The sequence below is a fragment of the Triticum dicoccoides genome, chromosome 3B (assembly GCF_002162155.2).
Source record: "Triticum dicoccoides isolate Atlit2015 ecotype Zavitan chromosome 3B, WEW_v2.0, whole genome shotgun sequence".
Classification (NCBI taxonomy): Eukaryota; Viridiplantae; Streptophyta; class Magnoliopsida; order Poales; family Poaceae; genus Triticum; species Triticum dicoccoides.
This window is the reverse complement of record NC_041385.1, coordinates 484810487-484817977: the sequence shown is the minus strand read 5'-3', so window position 1 is coordinate 484817977 and position 7491 is coordinate 484810487.

Below are 7491 nucleotides of genomic sequence, written 5' to 3'. Positions count from 1 at the left end.
CAAATAAAAGTAGATTGAAAGCAAATATGATAAGAGATAGACCCGGGGGCCATAGGTTTCACTAGAGGCTTCTCTCAAGAGCATAAGTATTACGGTGGGTGAACAAATTACTGTCGAGCAATTGATAGAAAAGCGCATAGTTATGAGATTATCTAGGCATGATCATGTATATAGGCATCACGTCCATAACAAGTAGACCGACTCCTGCCTGCATCTACTACTATTACTCCACACATCGACCGCTATCCAGCATGCATCTAGAGTACTAAGTTCATAAGAACAGAGTAACGCATTAAGCAAGATGACATGATGTAGAGGGATAAACTCATGCAATATGATATAAACCCCATCTTGTTATCCTTGATGGCAACAATACAATACGTGTCTTGCAACCCTTTCTGTCACTGGGTAAGAACACCGCAAGATTGAATCCAAAGCTAAGCACTTCTCCCATTGCAAGAAAGATCAATCTAGTAGGCCAAACCAAACCGATAATTCGAAGAGACTTGCAAAGATAACTTAACCATACATAAAAGAATTCAGAGAAGATTCAATTATTATCAGATAAATCTGATCATAAACCCACAATTCATTGGATCTCTACAAACACACCGCAAAAAGAGATTACATCGAATAGTTCTTCACAAGAGAGGGGAAGAACATTGTACTGAGATCCAGCATGCATCTAGAGTATTAAGTTCATAAGAACAGAGTAACGCATTAAGCAAGATGACATGATGTAGAGGCATAAACTCATGCAATATGATATAAACCCAATCTTCTCGATGGCAACAATACAATACGTGTCTTACAACTCAAAAATTACAACTCCAAGCTAGAACAAGATATGACTCTATGTGAATGCCTCCGGCGGTATACCGGGATATGCAATGAATCAAGAGCGACATGTATGAAGATTATGATGGTGGCTTTGCCACAAATACGATGTCAACTACATGATCATGCAAAGAGGAATATGACAATGATGAAACGTGTCATAATAAACAGTGGAAAGTTGCATGGCAATATATCTCGGAATGGCTATGGAAATGCCATAATAGGTAGGTATGGTGGCTGTTTTGAGGAAGGTATATGGTGGGTGTATGGTACCGGCGAAAGTTGCACGGTACAAGAGAGGCTAGCAATAATGGAAGGGTGAAAGGGTGCGTATAATCCATGGACTCAACATTAGTCAAAATAACTCATATACTTGTTGTAAAAATTTAGAAGTCATCAACAACCAAAGCACTACGCACATGCTCCTAGGGGGATAGATTGGTAGGAAAAGACCAACGCTCGTCCCCGACCGCCACTCATAAGGAAGACACTCAATAAATAAAATTGTGCTCCAACTTCATCACAAAACGGTTCACCATACGTGCATGCTACGGGAATCACAAACTTCAACACAAGCATTCTTTAAATTCATAATCACCCAACTAGCATGACTTTAATATCACTACCTCCATATCTCAAAACAATTATCAAGCATCAAATTGATCATAGCATCCAATTCACTTTCTATGATAGTTTTTATTATACCCAACTTGGATGCTCATCATTCTAGGACCAAATTATAACCAAAGCAAATACCATGCTGTTCTAAGAGACTCTCAAAGTAATATAAGTGAAGCATGAGAGACTAGCAATTTCTTCAAAATTAATCCACCACCATGCTCTAAAAGATATAAGTGAAGCACTAGAGCAAAAACTATCAAGCTCAAAAGATATAAGTGAAGCACATAGAGTATTCTAACAAATTCTAATCAAATAGGCTTCTCCCAAAAGGTGTGTAAATCAAGGATGATTGTGGTAAACTAACAAGCAAATACCAATATAATACACGATGCTCCAAGCAAAACACATATCATGTGGCGAATAAAAATATAGCTCCAAGTAAAGTTACCAATGAACGAAGACGAAAGAGGGGATGCCTTCCCGGGGCATCCCCAAGCTTAGGCTTTTGGCTATTCTTGAATATCTTGGGGTGCCTTGGGCATCCCCAAGCTTAGGCTCTTGCCACTCTTTATTCCATAGTCCATAAAAGCTTTACCCAAAACTTGAAAACTTCACAACACAAAACTCAACAGGAAATCTTATAAGCTCCGTTAGTGAAAGGAAACAAAACCACCACATAAGGTACTGCAATGAACTCATTATTTATTTATTTTAGTGTTAAACCTACTGTATTACAACTTCCTTATGGTTTATAAACTAATTTATTAGCCATAGATGCATTGAAATAAGCAAACAACACACGGAAAACAAAATCTGTCAAAAACAGAACAGTCTGTAGAAATCTGTAACTAATGCAAACTTCTGGAACCCTAAAAATCCTACCAAAATAGGACGTACTGGAAAATTTGTTTATTGATCTACTTGTTATGGAACGTTTCTGTGATTTATTGAATTTTTTCTCATGAGCGCAAAGTTTCTGTTTTTCAGCAGAATCAAATCAACCATCATCATAGTTTATCCTATAGGTTCTACTTGGCACAAACAATAAACAAAAGATAAAAACACATCTAAACAGAAAGTAGAAACAAAAATTTAACACTAAACAGGAAAAAAACAAAGAACATAAAGAAAATTGGGTTGCTTCCCAACTAGCGCTATCGTTTAACGCCCCTAGCTAGGCATAAAAGTGAAGATAGATCTAACGAGTGCCATCTTTGGCACTTGACTCATAAGTAGCACGCATGATAGATTCATAAGGTAATTTAACTTTATTTCTTGGAAAGTGCTCCATGCCTTTCTTTAAGGGAAATTGGAATCTAATGTCCCCTTCTTTCATATCGATAATCGCACCAATCATTCTAAGAAAAGGTCTACCAAGAATAATAGGGCAAGAAAGATTGCAATCTATATCAAGAATGATAAAATCTACGGGCACCAAATTTCTATTTGCAACAATAAGAACATCATTGATCCTTCCCATAGACTTTTTAATGGTGGAATCCGTAAGGTGCAAATTTAAAGAGCAATCTTCAAAATCATGGAAACCTACAATATCACATAAAGTTTTCGAAATCGTGGAAATACTAGCATCCAAATCACACAAAGCAAAACACTCATAATCTTTAATTTTAATCTTTATATTAGGTTCCCACTCATCATTAAGTTTTCTAGGTATAGAAACTTCCAAATTAAGTTTTTCATCATAAGATTGCATCAAGGCATCAACAATATGTTTGGTAAAAGCTTTGTTTTGACTATAAGCATGAGGAGAATTAACAACGGATTGCAACAAGGAAATACAACCTTTTAAAGAGCAATTATCATAGTCAAATTCCTTGAAATCGGAGATAGTAGTTTCAACATTATTAGAAGTTGAGGATTCTCCAATCTCACTTTTACCAAATTTAGCATTAAGATCTAAAGATTCTGAATTCTTGGGATGCCTTCTAGGCAAAGTTGATTCATCATCAGTCCCATAATCATCAAAATTCATATTGCAAAACATAGATCTAATAGGAGACGCATCAATAACTTTAAGATCCTTATCATTATTTTCATGTAATTTTTCTGGTTTAGCGGCCATCTTATTGACTAAGGTGGCTTGCTTGTTAGAAATTTTGGCTATAGCATTTTCAAGCCGGGTAATTTGAGCGTTAACACCATAGAATTCTTTATTCATATCATCAAGCTCTTTGTTCATAAACCCCAAAAAACTTTTTTGTTCCTTAAGCTCTTTTCTAAAGAAATTCTTATGCTCAAATTGCAAATTCATAAAGCTTCTAATATTTGATTCAATCTCATCCATCCTTCTGAGAAGGTGGTCAGGACCTTTAGGCAAAGCCATAAGGACAAACAGGCACACAAGCAAGCAGAAAGATGGCAAGCAAAAAGAGAGGAGGACATTGGGAAAGAGAGGGCAAATAAAACGGTAAGGGTGAAGTGGGGGAGAGGAAAACGAGAGGCAAATGGCAAATAATGTAAATGTGAGGGAGATGGGTTTGTGATAGGTACTTGGTATGTCTTGACTTGAGCGAAGACCTCCCCTGTAACAGTGTCAGAAATCCTTCTTGCTACATCTTGAGCTAGCGTTGGTTTTCCCCGAAGAGGAGAGGGTGATGCAGCAAGTGTAGCGTAAGTATTTCCCTCAGTTTTTGAGAACCAAGGTATCAATCCAGTAGGAGGCTCCTCAAAAGTCCCACGCGCCTACACAAACAAACTGAGAACTCGCAATCAACGCAATAAAGGGGTTGTCAATCCCTTCACGGCCACTTGCAAAAGTGAGATCTGATAGAGATAGTATGATAAGATAAATATATTTTTGGTATTTTATAATATAGATGCAAAAAGTAAAGATGCAAATAAAAGTAGATTGAAAGCAAATATGATAAGAGATAGACCCGGGGGCCATAGGTTTCACTAGAGGCTTCTCTCAAGAGCATAAGTATTACGGTGGGTGAACAAATTACTGTCGAGCAATTGATAGAAAAGCGCATAGTTATGAGATTATCTAGGCATGATCATGTATATAGGCATCACGTCCATAACAAGTAGACCAACTCCTGCCTGCATCTACTACTATTACTCCACACATCGACCGCTATCCAGCATGCATCTAGAGTATTAAGTTCATAAGAACAGAGTAACGCATTAAGCAAGATGATATGATGTAGAGGGATAAACTCATGCAATATGATATAAACCCCATCTTGTTATCCTCGATGGCAACAATACAATACGTGTCTTGCAACCCTTTCTGTCACTGGGTAAGAACACCGCAAGATTGAATCCAAAGCTAAGCACTTCTCCCATGGCAAGAAAGATCAATCTAGTAGGCCAAACCAAACCGATAATTCGAAGAGACTTGCAAAGATAACTTAATCATACATAAAAGAATTCAGAGAAGATTCAATTATTATCCATAGATAAATCTGATCATAAACCCACAATTCATCGGATCTCGACAAACACACCGCAAAAAGAGATTACATCGAATAGTTCTTCACAAGAGAGGGGAAGAACATTGTATTGAGATCCAAAAAGAGAGAAGAAGCCATCTAGCTAATAACTATGGACCCGTAGGTCTGTGGTAAACTACTGAAAACTCATAGGAGGGACAAGGATGTTGATGTAGAGGCTCTCCATGGTTGATTCCCCCTCCGGCAGAGTGCCGGCGAAGGCTCCAAGATGGGATCTCACGGATACAGAAGGTTACGGTGGTGGAAATTGTGTTTCGTGGTGCCCCTGGATGTTTTTGTGGTCCGTAGGTATATATAGGAGGAAGAAGTACGTTGGTGGACGCCCGAGGGGCCCACGAGACAGGGGGCGCGCCCTACAGGGGGGCGCCCTCCTATCTCGTGGAGGCTTCGGTTGTTTCTTGACTTGCACTCCAAGCTCTCCGGATCTTGTTCGTTCCAAAAATCACGTTCCCGAAGGTTTCATTCCGTTTGGACTCCATTTGATATTCTTTTTCTTCGAAATACTGAAATAGGCAAAAAACAGCAATATGGGCTGGGCCTCTGGTTAGTAGGTTAGTCCCAAAAAATGATAATAATGTATAAAATAAAGCCCATAAACATCCAAAACAGATAATATAATAGCATGGAACAATCAAAAATTATAGATACGTTGGAGACGTATCAGGGCGCGAGGTGGCCGGTGGCGCCGGCGAGAGGGGCGGCTGGGGGCACGTCGGGGAGGGGAGCTGGAGGTGCGAGTCGGGAGGAGGGATGGCGAGGAAACCCTATCGGGGGCCATATGGAGCGCCGAGCCGGGCCAGATTCCACCGTAGGGCGAGGCTGGGCCGAGCCGGGCGAAACCAGCCCAGGAGGCCGACCCATGAAGCGGCCAACGGCCCAAACCCCACTCGGCGGCCGAAGACTTCGGGGTGGGCCCAACGGAGTGGGCCACGGGGCGTCCTAGGACCAGCGCGGCCCGATACGACCAGCCCGGGGCAACCAGGCGGGGCACAAGGGTTTCCCCGAGCCCGCCACGGTGGTCGCCGCCGGGGCAGGACGGGGCACGCCGGCCAGCAGGGGAGAGGGAAGCGGCGACGCCGAAGGAGGAGATGAATGGGCGAAATGGAGAGCGCTGGAAGAGGACGACCGAAATCTCCGATGCGGGCGCCGGCGCTGAGCCGGCCGGGCGGAGGAGGACGATGCCGGCATAGCGGGCTTCCAGGAAGAGCACGCGGAGCCGCGGTCGGCGCGGCCAGCGACACCCCAGCCGCCGGTGCGGCGACTCCGGGGGGAGCCCGAGACCCCAAGGGGGCACCTTTCGTCCCCATCGGCAACGACGCGCCCGACGGCCGTCGGCGGCGCCGATCGACCCCGCGGGCGGCCGAACTCCCACCCCTGGGAGTAAGGCCACCAGCAGAGTCGGGCCGAGGCAGCTGGACCGGAGCTTTGGGAGGGGGGGATGCGATCCCGGCAAACGACGGGGCGCCCCGCGGCGACGTTGTCGGCCTCGGTGAGGTCCGCCCAGACGACGCGCGCCGTGCCAGCGGGGGGAGTCGACGGCGGGGCGGGCGAGGTGGGCACCGGCGGGCAGGCTGCGGGTGAGGTAGGGGACGGGGGCTGGGGCGGCGGTGGAGCCGCCGGGGGCGTCGCCAGAGCCTACGGGCGTCTCCATGAGGGTCATATGTGCTCTTATCTTACTCCTCAAGTCAAATTTTATGAAGCTATATTTTTTTGAACCGGGCATAACCCCTTTCCATTACTTTGACATAACGGAAATACAAAGTTTTCCAAACTACAGTCACTAAGGAACCGAGAAAGGGGAAAGCGAGTTCAACGCATCGTTGGGAACCCCACTACAAGCACTCATCATCGAGCAGCTTACGTGGGGCGAAAACCCAAGGACACCCAAACACGAACTAGTCCTAAATGGGAGCATCCAGCAAGGTTTATGACATCAAAAGGGCTCACGCAGGAGCAACATGAAGTGCTCACACATGAGCAGTATGATCAAATACTAAGACCAAGGCGAAGGATCCAAAACGAAGTTAATATGACCCAGCGCAAGCAAAGTTTCCCTCCTTCAGTCCTGCGCCATTTCGCCTGATGCCGCGCAGATCCTCATCATGTTTGATGCGCTGGTCCTTAGCATTTTGGCTCCTCTCTCCATCGCCTCCCGGTCCGCTCTAGTCATCATCCCTGCCCAATAAGAGATAAAGCCACATGCAGAATAAATCACAGCAAAAGGTGTCTTTAATTTTTTCTGCTCAAAGGTAGCTTGGTTGCAACAAGTCCATATAGCCCAACATATGACTGCTAGCACAAACATGTAAAACTTTTCCCCATCAGGAAGGAAAACATAGCACCATGAGAAATATTGCCATATATTGTTCGGACAAGTGTCCGTACCCAGAACACAACCCACCGTCCTCCAAACCACCCTGGCCATAGGACACGTGAAGAGCAGGTGTTTTGAAGTCTCTCTGTTCCAACAGAAGAAACATTTAGGTGCCAGCCCATCGTCTTCTACTCATGACATCTCTAGTCAAGATAACATCCTGGAAGGTTTGCCACAGGAAAA